We start from the raw sequence: 13,127 nt of genomic DNA on the forward strand, positions 1-13,127 counted from the left end.
AAACGCTCTGTAAGGCTACACATTTATTGTTATTGCTAGTTTTTATTTAGGACCTCTCCTATTCATACTCCAGTCTTTTATTCAAATCAGTGCATGGTTACTAGTGTAATGTGCACCCTAGCAACCAGATTGCTGAAACTGAAAACTGGAGAGCTGTTGAATAAAATGCTAAATACTTAAAAAACCACAAATAATAAAAAAATTGCAGATTGTCTCAGAATATCACTCCCTACATCATACAAAAAGTTAACTCAAAGGTGAACAAACCCTTTAAATACACAAGGAGGGATGGCTGTTCATACCCAGAAGCCAAACACTTCGGAGGCAGCTAAATTACTATTATGGGGCAAACTGCATTGCTGCAGAAACCCAGAGCAACCATCCAAACATTTGGTTTTAATATCAGAATTGCTCTGACCATATCTAAAGTGAATTGTTCCCGTGAAACTGCACTGGAATAGATTTGCACTCGTCTTAATTAACTCGTCTTAATTAAGAGTTGTTGCGTGGTTCTACCAAAGCTTACATATCAAACGTAAACTAGAAACTTCAAGGGGCAGATTTATTAAGGGTCGAATAGTAAATTCAAATTTTCCTATATATTTTCTAATTTGTAATTTTGGTCAAAACTCACAAATTCTAATTAGGAATAATCCAAACTCGAAATTTATCAAACCTTGTACCCTGGGAAACATTCAAATTTGACTATTCGCCAGCTAGAACCTTGCCGAGTTCATGGCAGAGGTCCAGTGACCCATTTGAAGATATTAAAAGCCTTCCTGACATTCAAGTTTTTTCATAAGAAAAACTCGATTAGAGTTTAGTCAATTTGAAGTCGGTAATATTCGTTCGAGTTTTAGACGTTCAAATTTTTTCTTAAATAACCTCCCATTCGAATTTTGAGTATATTCGAATTTATCAGAGTAAAAAAAAAATTCACGTGAAGTCAAAATTCGACCTTTGATAGAGCTGCCCCCAAATGTCAGGTTCTAGACCGATGGCCCTGTGGTTCCATTTACCAAAAGGGAAAATATATACTGTTCTATAGCATGTTTTACATCCACTTTTTTTTATAAATGCACTGAAAATAAGTATTTTACTGATTTATTATGATTTGAATCTGCCATATTGGTATTTGTTGGCTTTCAGGGGTGAAAGTGGTATCACTGGTTTCTTGCATTTTGCTTGGAAGATTGGGTAATAAAGGATTTTGCCCCCATACTACTACTATTGCCTTATCAAGACTGGAATAGCCAAACTGGTGTGGATAAATTACTATAATGTGTTAGATCAAACGCACTCCTGTAGTTCACAGATCCGCACACACACAATTGTCCGCAGTTGGCGAAATAAGCCCTCTTTTTATTTTTATATCACCAACAGTCAGGGCCGCCATCAGTGGGGAGAGTTGTACTGGGCCCGGAGGGTAAGGGGGGCCCGGCTGCGCTGCCCTTACTTGATTAGCCTCACTTCGGAAGGGAGGGTGGGAGCACAGGGGGAGGTATCTTCTGTCCATTCCTTTCCCTTATTGGTCACAGAGTTTAAGTCCCAGTTGAGATGCCAGGGATTGGATAGCTGATGTTTGAACTTCCCCTCCAGCTCATCCAATCGCCATGCAGCTTTACTGGGACTTAAAATTCTGTGACCAATAATGGAAAAAAATGCTGTCCTCCTCCCTGGGCACCATTTTTTTTTTAAACTTCTGGGGGGCAATTTTTTTTTTTACATGGACGTTTAAGGGGGCGCTGGCCACCAATGTTTTTATAATGTAGGGGGGCCCTGGCCATCAATTTTTTTACCATGTGGGGTCCTAGCCACCAATAATTTTTTAATGGGGGCCCTGCCCGCAAATGTTTTTTGTATGGGGGGGCCCTGACCACCAATATTACTTTTATGGGGGGCCCTGACCCCCAAGTACAGTGTTGTACTGGAGTAATTAGGGCCCGCATGAGAACCTCATCCCAGGGGTCCAAACATGTAAGCCTGCCTGCCACCATGCCCCCTAGCTGTCGTCTTGTTCTATATACATGGGAAAGTGCAGCCTAAGGCAAAAGTGGAGCTTTAGACCCCAAAAAATGGATGAAATGTACACTGAAAATGTTAGGCCACTACTGCTTTGGCAGAACTTCCTTTATCGGTAACTATCAAGGCATGCCAGTATAATTATTACAGAAAGTGGATAACAAGCATATTAACCCCAATCATGCTATTATAATAATTACAGAAAATAATGAACATATTAACCCCAGACATGACGGTTTATTAATTATAGACAATGGATTACAGACATATTACCCATAAATGCCAGTATAACCATACAGAAAATAGATAATGAGCATATTAATCCCAGTCATAGCTGTATAACAATTACAGAAAATGGATAACAAGCATAGTAACCCCGGACATGCCAGTAAGATCACTTCTGAAATGATCTGTGGGCATTATATTACCCTGCCAGATCACTCCAGAAATGGACAATGAGCACTCCATTATTCCCATGTATGATCACAGCAAAAATGTCCAATGAGAGATAGGGATGGGCGAATTTTTTCGCCTTGTTTTGCCGAAAAAATGACGCCCGTAGACTTATATGGTGTCGTGCATCAAAATAAAAAGACGCGCGCAAAAAAATGTTGTCGCGCAACAAAATTTTTTTGACGCCCATAGACTTTAATGGGCTTTGGCGACATTTCGCCGGCAGCTAATTTTAGGAGAAACTAAATGGGTCAAATTCGCCCATCCCTAGTGAGAGATTCATTAACCCCAGGCATGCCAGTTAGATCAGTGCAGACATGGATAGATTGCAAATATTACCTTAAAGGGGAACTATCGCGACAATGAAAATTTAATATAATCTTCCTCATACTAAAATAAGAAACTTTCTAAATTCAATCAATTAAAAATTCTGTACCTTTTTTGAAATAATCAATTTTATAATCACTTTTCCTTTCTCAGCATCTGTTTCTCCTCATTCTCTCTTCATGCAGCAGTTGGGTGTCAGATATTCATTGACAGTTAGATCCAATATATCTTATAGGGGGGCTCCTTTTGCCTAGAAGATGTATTAGAGCTCACTCTATTAAAATCATCAGAAATCCTGTCTCTCTACATGCAGAATCTGTGCAAAAGGCAGTTATTTTGTTAGATTTTGTTTGTACTGAGTGAGCTCTAATTGATCTACTAGGAAAGGGAGCCCCTATAAGATATATTGGATCTAACTGTCAATGAATATCTGACACCCAACTGCTGCATGAAGAGAGAATGAAGAGAAACAGATGCCGAGAGAGATGCCTAGATGAAACACCAGTAAAAAACAAATCAAACATGTTCCACAGTTAATCACTATCTTTGAATTTGTTTCAAACAAAATAATTATTTTCGAGCCCTTATCATTCTATACAGTAAGAGGCAGTAGATACTGACACCCCAAGTAGAATCTATACAGTGAGAGGGATGGAGAAATAAGCAATACAGCAATCGTATTTACTACCTGCAAATACTTTCATCAACATTCTATTCCTTATAAATCTGCAGTCTTGAGAAACTCCATCTGCCAGAGATTTCATGCTCCAAGTGCTGTTGCTAAAGGCCGCTGAAGCATTACTTCATTTGGGCTGCTCAAGGTTTCCAGAACCCCCTTTTTTTTTTTTCTGCGAAAGTGAAAAAAAACATTTTCTTTGCAAAATGAACCTGTCATTGAGCCGCGGAACGCGTTTGTTACCTTGATGGATCCCGGCGACCCAGAAAGAGTTGGAATCAAGTGACGTTTCCTTTTTCTCTTTTTTTTAAAAACCAACGACGGAAATAAATGTCTCGTCTTTGTCGGACAGGGAGTTGTATCGCTAATTACGTTTGAAAAATTAGGGCTGAAAACGCTATTATCTCTTCTGGCCATAAAAGAAAATGACTAGTTAGCATAATTACATGAATTACTGGAGACACCACCAAACTCTGAGATATTAAATTCCAGCGTTGGAGATGCCGGGAGAGCGCTATTCGATTACATTCCTAAATTAGATTAAGCTGTGAAGTGCATACAAATACGCCAAGAAGAGTCGTTTGAAGAGACAATCGTTTAGGCTCCGTCATGCAGGAAGTCTGTAAAATCATGTGTTTCTTGTATCAACTCTGTTACTTGCTACTGTAGTGGCCCATTTGTTGCTGTTCATATAGATATGTTATTTAGGAAGGGGTTAAAGAGCGGTTTACCTTTAATTTAACTTTTAAGGGGTTATTTATTAAAAGGGTTGTTCACCTTCAAATTAACTTTTAGTATGATGTAGAGCGTGATATTCTGAGACAATTTGCAATTGGCTTTCATTTTTTATTTTTTGTGTTGTTTGAGTTATTTAGCTTTTTATTCAGCAGCTCTCCAGTTTGCAATGTCAGTAATCTGGTTGCTAGGGTCCAAATTAGCCAAGCAACCATGGACTGATTTAAATAAGAGACTGGAATATGAACAGGAGAGGACCTGCATAGAAAGACGAGTAATAAAAAGTAGCATTGACAATAAATGTATAGCTTTACAGAGCATTTGTTTGTAGATGGGGTCAGTGACCCCAATTTGAAAGCTGAGAAGAATCCAAAGGAAAAGGCAAATAACTAAAAAACTATAAAAAAAAATAATAATTAAGACCAATTGAAAAATTGGGCATTCTATAACATACTAAACGTTATTAAACATTTAACATTTTAAAGGTAAACCACCCCTTTAAAGTCTGAATGCCAAAAACTCAAAAATTCTTTTTTTTTTAATATTTTTTCCACCCATGAAATCTGAATTTTTAGTGGAAAAAAAAGTTGAATTTTTCAAGATTTATTACGGTATACCCCGAGGATGGAAAAAGACAGAATCCAACGCCGCAGACCTACCGAAGTTGTATGTGAGTCAATGGGAGTGGTCCCTATCAGATTTGGAAGTTTCTGTGGTCTGCTCCGGAATTAGCCAGAAAAAATTCGGACTTTTCAGGCAAAAATTTGGGCTTTTCGGGGGAGAAAGCCCAAAAAAAAAGCTATTTGGGAAAAAACTCCAAATAAATATTAATATTATATTAATACTCAGAAAAATGTAGATTTTGTCAATATGCCCCTCAGTATGTTATTGAATGGCTAATGCTAAGCAACTTTTCAATTGGTCGCCATTTTTGCATTCTCTATAGTTTTTTTTTTTTTTAATAATTAGCCTTCTTCTTCTGACTCATTCCAGCTTTCAAATGGGGGGTCACTGACCCCATTTCGACACAAATGCTCTGTAAGGCTACACATTTATTGTTCTTGGAACTTTCATTGTTCCTTTTTGTATTCAGTCTCTCTCCTATTCATATTCCAGTCTCTTGTTTAAATCAATGTATGGTTCTTAGGATCATTTTGACCCTAGCAAACAGATTACTGAAATTGCTTATTCATAGCTGCGAATAAAAAGCAAAATAACTCAAAAGCCATACATTTATATTAGGTAAAGGTATAGGATTTGTGAACTGGAATGCACAGGACCTGGGGGTTTCTGGATAAGAGATCTTTCTGTAATTTGGATCGCCATACCTTTAGGCTAAGGCCACACTAGGCGATAGCGCCGCGATTTGACTCGCGGCGACTTCTCGCCGCGACTTTTAAGCCGCAATCGCTGGGGAAACTTTTGCGCTGGCGTCTATGGGGAATCGCGAAAAATCGCCAGCGTAAAAACACACGCGGCGATCTTTTCTCTACTGTCGCTCGAAAATGCCTCGCTAGGCGATTTTGAAAAGTTGCCGCGAGTCAAATCGCGGCGCTATCGCCTAGTGTGGCCTTAGCCTAAGTCTGCTAAAAATCATTTAAACATTAAATAAACCCAATAGGATTTTTTTGCCACCTATGGATTCATGCAGCTTAGTTACCATTGCGCAGACAGAGCTGTTTTATTAATAGAGAAAAGGGAAATCATTGTTAAAAATAAGAATTATTTGCTTAAAATGGGCTCTGTGAGAATTGGCTTTCCTGTCATTTGGAGCTTTCTGGATAACAGGGATACCTGCATTAAACATTGTTTAATTAAATGCCAAAGTAAAGCAAACACACATCCTTGGCACCAAATAAATGAAATCCAGAATTACAAAAAAACCCTCATCCAGAAACACCCAGGTACTAAGCATTCTGGTAATAGATCCTATACCTTTATCTCTATTCTGTATTTATGCCCTAGGACCATACATACCAGATATGTAGGAACACTGATCACAGAGTTCGGCATATTTTAAACCTAAAGGTGGCCATACATGGAGAGATCCGATCGTTTGGCGATGTCGCCAAACGAGAGGATCTCCCTCCGATATGCCCACCTTGAGGTGGGCAATATCGGGCTGATCCGATCGTGGGCCCTAGGGCCCAACGATCGGATCCTAACGATGCCTAAAGGGCAGTCGGATCGCGGGACCGCATCAACGAATAGATGCGGCCGCGATCCAACGGGATTTTTAGTCCCTTCCGATCGAGATCTGGCCGACTTTCGGGGGGGCCCATACACGGGCCAATAAGCTGCCGACTCGGTCTGTCGGCAGCTTTTATCGGCCCGTGTATGGTCACCATTACTTCATGTTACCAGGCAGGGGTAACTAACGTTTCGGCAGGGGTCCCTGAAAGGGCCCTGGGCCCCCCAGTCTGACCCTGCGTGTAACCATTTAGTGGAAATCGGAATTTAATGACGGGTATGGGATCCGTTATCCAGAAACCCGGTATCCATATAGTTCCGAATTACAGATAGGCAGCCTCCCATGGACTCCATTATAATCAAATAATCCAATTTCTTTTTTAAATTATTTCTTTTTTTCTCTGTAATAATAAAACAGTAGCTTGTTCTTGATCCCAACTAAGATATAATTAATCCTTATTGGAAGCAGAACCAGCCTATTGGGTTAATTCAATGTTTACATGGTTTTCTGGAAGACTTCGGGTATGACGATCCAAATTACGGAAAGATCCGTTATCCGGAAAAACCCCAGGTGCTGAGCATTCAGCTTAATGACACGGGTCTAGCTGGCATCTTTGTGATCAGAATGGCACTGCATAAAGGGAAAGTATACCTTCTGTTTGCTTTAATTCCAATCCCCTTCCCTGTCTCCCCCTTTCCACACTGCTGGGTGTCTTTACACAGAGCTGTGCTTCATGAGCAGGGAATCCTGGCTGTGCTGCTGCCTATTAACTGGAGCCCAGCAGAGTGGAACCGGCACTTAGACAGGACTTGAGCAATGGCTGACAGTTTGGCAGCTATATACTCATTGGTGAAAGTCACCGCATCGTTTCCTTACAACTGAAAATGCACTTTTGCATTTGTGTGCCCACCCAGTAAGCCACGTATAAAGGAAGTGGGGTTTTCTTTTCACAACATAAAGGGTTAAGTGCACCCACTTGATTTACATATGGAACATCTCCCATATCGTTTTGCTTTTTCTGGAACAGCATAGTATTAAAAGGGTTGTTGACCTTTAAATTAAAACTTTTAGTATGATGCATGAGAGTGATAGTCTGAGACAATTTGAAGTGGTCTTCATTTTTTTATTATCTGTGGTTTTTTAAATTACTTAGCTTTTTATTCAGCAGCTCTCCGGTTTGCAATCTGGTTGCTAGGGTCCAGATTACCCTAGCAAACGTGCATTGATTTGAATAAGAGACTGGAATATGAATAGGAGAGGCCTGGATAGAAAGGTGAGGTAAGTAGCAATAACAATACATGTGTAGCCTTTTGTTTTTTTATATGGGGTCAGTGACCCCCCCCCCATATGAAAGCTGGAAAGAGTCAGAAAAAAGAAAACAAATAATTGAAAAACTAAATAAAATAAAAAAATGAAGTCCAATTGAGAAGTTGCTTAGAAATAGATATTCTAGAACATATTAAAAGTTAATCACTTCCCCTTTAAAGTTACAAAGAAGACCGTGATCAAGTTCAACCTCACTTATCTTCTAATTGATCAAGGGGAAGGCAGAAAAGAACAATAAACTGTCTCTGATTCGCTGGTATCGGCTGAGGCGACCAATCCTGCTGTACATAAAAAAAGATAAAAAGTTAGTGATTATTCTTGGGATCAGCATTGTACTATATGAATTAATAACAGAGGCCTTGTATTCTCTCTATAACACTTGCATTTGCCAAAATATTTGTATTGAAGAAGCAGCTGTGAAAAGGGGGGGGGGGTGATTTTGGCGTGAGGGGTGTTTAAGATGACTGTTTTACTTACATTTTATGTGCAGTCCTATTTCTCACAGCAGTGCAAGTGTTAATTGATTCTTTTAATCCTGATCTTAATCCAGTTCTGATCAGATGTGCCATGGTGTGGGTGCAGATTAACGGGGCAGTCCAAAATCAATCAATACCTGCAGTGCAAGTAAAAAGCCAATAGGCGAGTGCCCTTAAAGGAAAACTCAACCCACCCACTAATAAAAATGCGGGTTGCCGGTTCTTCGGGTTGTTGGGTCGCTGGTCTTCACAATAGTGAGTTTTACGCCTTTTTTTCTGATTATGCCTACTTCTAATGATGTCACTTCCAGTTTACGACAGCACTTCCTGTTTTACTCCTTTTTTTCTAACCACGCCTTATAATGATGTCACTTCCAGTTTACAACGACACACTTCCTGTTTTACTCCTTTTTTTCTGATCACGCCTACTTCTAATGATCCCAAGATTGGAGTGCTGTCACAGGTCTGTATCACCGGGTTGGTGTCAGGTGCCTTCAGGTGTCGGGCTCAATACTGCCCAAAAAGCCCAAAAATTGTGTATCACAAAACAAGAGACCTGCGGCACAACTGTTGCAATTGAATAAGTGATTAGTATTTATTCATCTCATAAAAAAACGGCAAAGTTTCGGGCCTCCACTGTGCCCTTTATCAAGCCTGATGGCTTGATAAAGGGCACAGTGGAGGCCCGAAACGTTGCCGTTTTTTTATGAGATGAATAAATACTAATCACTTATTCAATTGCAACAGTTGTGCCGCAGGTCTCTTGTTTTGTGATACTTCTAATGATGTCACTTCTGGTTTACAATGACAGCACCTGTTTCTTGATGGTCAGCGGGTGGCGGATCGTGTTGCGGATAAGGTACTTGCGGGTCCAAGCAGGTAAGTGTGCGGGTCGGGTTCGTGTTTTACAAATTGGTTTGGCGCAGGACTCTATCATGGGTGCCATCTTCCGACTCATTGGATTTCTTCGGGTCCTCTTCCTTTCCATTGGCAATTTCCGGCACTTTTGCCGCATTCGCAGTTGCCTGCAGAAGACTGCTCCAACTGTGCATGAGTCAATACAGCGTTCACTTCCCGAAGAAATCTTAAGAGCCAGAAGATAGCGCCCATGAGCTCTGCTGCGCTTACTCTGCACCTATAGGCGAGTAAAATATTAGGGGCACTTACAAGTGTTATCACGGGGAGGGGGGACCATGTAGGGTACTGGGTAGGGGTTTTTATTAGTGGGGCGTTAGGTTCTCCTTTAAGTTAACTTTTAGTATGGTATAGAATGGCCTATTGCTAACTATTACTTTTCAGTTTTTTTAATGAATTTTTTCTACTTTTCAGCAGTCAGATAGGGGTCGCTGACCCTGGCAGCCAAAGAAGTAGTGCTGATTTGTTAGAGCCAAAATGAATCATAGACTAGAGCTCTACCCTACTTTGCTTCACAATGCGAAATCTGTGCCTTAAAGGGGTTGTTCACCTTTAAACAACTAGTTGTTTTCAGATAGATCACCAGAAATAACGACTTTTTCCAATTACTTTCTATATTCTATATGTCACAGTTTTTTTAATATTGAAGTGTAAAGTGTAATTTTTCACCTTCTAAAGCAGCTCCGGGAGGGGGGTCACCGACCCTGTAAACTGTTCTAAATGGATACATTTATACATGGATACATTTCTTATCTTGTACCTGCTGAGCAGAATCCCTGGGTTTCATTACAGGCAGCTGTTAGACTTTATACAATAGTTGCTAATACTCCAGAGATGTTGCTCATAAATGTATCAACTAAATGTTGCAAAATTGTAACAGTTCAGAGTGAATTACTGAGCTGTCAGACTGAAACACCAGGGACACGAACCTTCAACTTTACACTTCGATTTTGGAAAAACGGTAAAAAATAAATAATGGAAAGTGATTGAAAAAAGTCTTTATTTCTGGGGAACAATATGAAAACAACTGAACTGAAAAAAGTGTTTGGAAGGTGAACAACCCTGTTAAAGTTAAAGGCGAGGAGAAGGATCAAGTCATTGGCAAAACATTGGGGCAATCAAGTATGTTGATTTTATGGCCTGTACTGGATCAATCTGATCAAACCTATAGCCTGGTTTCTCATTGTACAATTTCGCCCCATGGGGGCTCACATACTCCAAGGGTGGGCTGCCAGAATTTGAGGTGATGGGATAAGAGGGAGATGCATATCACAGTGTACCCCATAATGTGCCACAGAAAATCTGGTTCTACTTATAAATATACAGTGTGTGGTTGGTGGGGGTGGGTGGATTGATGGGGAGCCTGTTCTGTTTGAACGTATGGAAATGGATCGGAATGTATTCAGTGTATGACATGAGCTTCAATAAAAATAATGTAAAAGAAATAAAACGGATATAAATGTGATTGCTCATACTTACTTTAGGGATTTTGCTATACCGAGTTATTTGCATGAAATCCATATTTAATGTGCTTTTCTTGTTATACAAATGCTCATTTTATTGTGAAAAGGCAGAAGATACAACTTATCTGTAGCTGGAATGGCCATGTCTAGTAGATGTCTAGTACGTTTTTTCCTCCAGCCCATGAAGCAATATTTCATAGAGTTCTGTTGATTTCTGGTGGGACTTTATGATCCAGATTATTCGTGCGGGCCCCCTGCCAAGCAATTTGGCTGACTCCGTTCCATTTTAATGACATCACAATGATCAGCCTAAATGGAAAAATCACTTTATGCATAAACAAATAGCAGTCTAGCTGTGCTGGAATTCTCTTCTTCTTCTTCTTCTTGTCTTAAATGGAAGACCATTTTGAAGACCCATTTTGGGAGTCACATAACATAGTAACATAGTAAGTTTGGTTGAAAAAAGACACACGTCCATCAAGTTCAACCTTTTTACTTTTTTAAACCTGCCTAGTCACAACTGGTCCATACTTCCCAACTGTCCCGTTTTTCGCGGTACAGTCCCGATTTTGACAGCTCAACCCACAGTCCCGGATTGTTAATGAAATGTCCCGACTTTCTCTTTGATCTCCTGCACTAGTGATGTGCAGGCCAGCCGGATACTCGCAGGTTATTACCATATAGTGCAGGCTAGTGGGGGGGCGTAACTGTAGAAATCGGTGCCCCCTTACTGGTAATGATATATAATGAAATATAATATTATTGGGAACACACTGCCATAAATGCTCAAGCAACTGAATAATGTGCTGATAGGATTTAGCAGAATCTGATGATTTGTCCAAGTTATCCGAGGCTACTGGCTCTATGTGCCCCCTGCTCCCAATCTGAAACTGATGCAGATGAGTGGAATGTAACATTGACATCCAGAAGTGACTTATATTATTGTTACCATGGCAACCAAGACTCCGAATTCAATTTAAGTCACTTTCAGTGCATCTATGAACTCCGGGAAACAGTTACCCAATGACACAAAGGAGAGGCGTAATTATCTTATTTCATTAGTGTTCAACACTGTATTCCTTGCGGCATTAATGATATTTCACACACTCGGAATGGGTGGAGGGGAGCATCAGTGGAATTTACTTTTTTTAAAACACATGGGGGCAAATTTACTAAAGGGCGAAGTGACTAAAGCTGGCGAAATGTCGCCGATTTACTAACGGACGCTGGCATAACTTTGCTAGCGAAGGAGATAGACTCTAGCGGTACTTTGCTCCCTAACACCTGGCGAATTTGTGCTCTGGCAAATGGACGTAACTACGCAAATTCACTAAGATGCGGATTTTACTGAACGTTACCTCTTGCGCCAGACTTGCCTTCGCCACTTCAGACCAGGCAAAGTGCAATAGAGTAGATAGGAGTTCCAAAGAAAATTTTTCTAAGTCCCAAAAAACGTTAGCATTTTTTTTTTTTTTCAGGGTGATAGGCCGAAAAAGAGCGTAAATTTTTTTGGGGGTAAACGGCTTCCCCCCTACATTTCCTATACACTGGTGTAGGGCAATATAAAAACTTTATTTTATTATATTGTTTCCCGGACTTGTGTAGTGTAATGTATTTGCTGCAACATATACGTCCATTCAACTTTAACTTTCCGCCGTATGCAAATTAGCCAACACTAGCGCAACTTTGCTTTGATTTCCACAGTAACGTTAGCGCAACTTCGGCAGCATTCTGCACCCTGGACGCAACCGGATTTTTGTGAATTAGCGTTGTCCTGGCGAATCTACCCATTGGGAAGTTTTGCGATGTGAGCGAAGCCGTCGCTGGCGAATTTTCAGAGGTTAGTGAATTTGCCTCATGGACTTTTATGGATTCACTATTATTCCTTGGACATTGATCTTATTGACCACTAGATGGCAATGTAACTGTTCTGTAAATTTGGGTATCATCATCTCTATGGCAACTAATTCTGAAATGTTTGAGCCACATGTAGGGTTGCTAACTCCACGATGGACGTTGCAGGGCGGTGACGCGGTGAGGGAGGGTCAGTGAGGTTTGAGGCGTGCCGATTGGTCAATCGCTGTGTCAATCTCAGGGAATCCTACCGGGTTTTCCTAATTTGGAGAAACAGGCAGGTAGTTTTGACCCTGACAACCCTTCTAATTACTGGGGTGTCCAGTTCAAAACCGGACTGGTGGCAACCCTAGCCACATTTGAATGTAACTGCACCACAAATAAATTCTGGGAACACCACTGGGTCGTATTTCGAAACTCCCAGTCGAATGTACTCACAATTCGACTGGGAGGTTATTTATGAAAAAAATTGATCTGTTAAAATTAGATTGAATGGGAACAACCAGAAAATTTGATTCATATTCGATTAGAATACGAACGAAATTTGAGGAAGGCAATTAATATCTTCAAATGGGTCATCGAACCTCTGCCATTGACTTATAAATGAATTCGGCAGATTTTAGGTGGCGAAGATTCGAATTAGAACTGTTTCTATGTTCCAGATGTGGTAAATCTCACATTTGAATTGG

This window comes from Xenopus laevis, chromosome 7S (assembly GCF_017654675.1).
Source record: "Xenopus laevis strain J_2021 chromosome 7S, Xenopus_laevis_v10.1, whole genome shotgun sequence".
Classification (NCBI taxonomy): Eukaryota; Metazoa; Chordata; class Amphibia; order Anura; family Pipidae; genus Xenopus; species Xenopus laevis.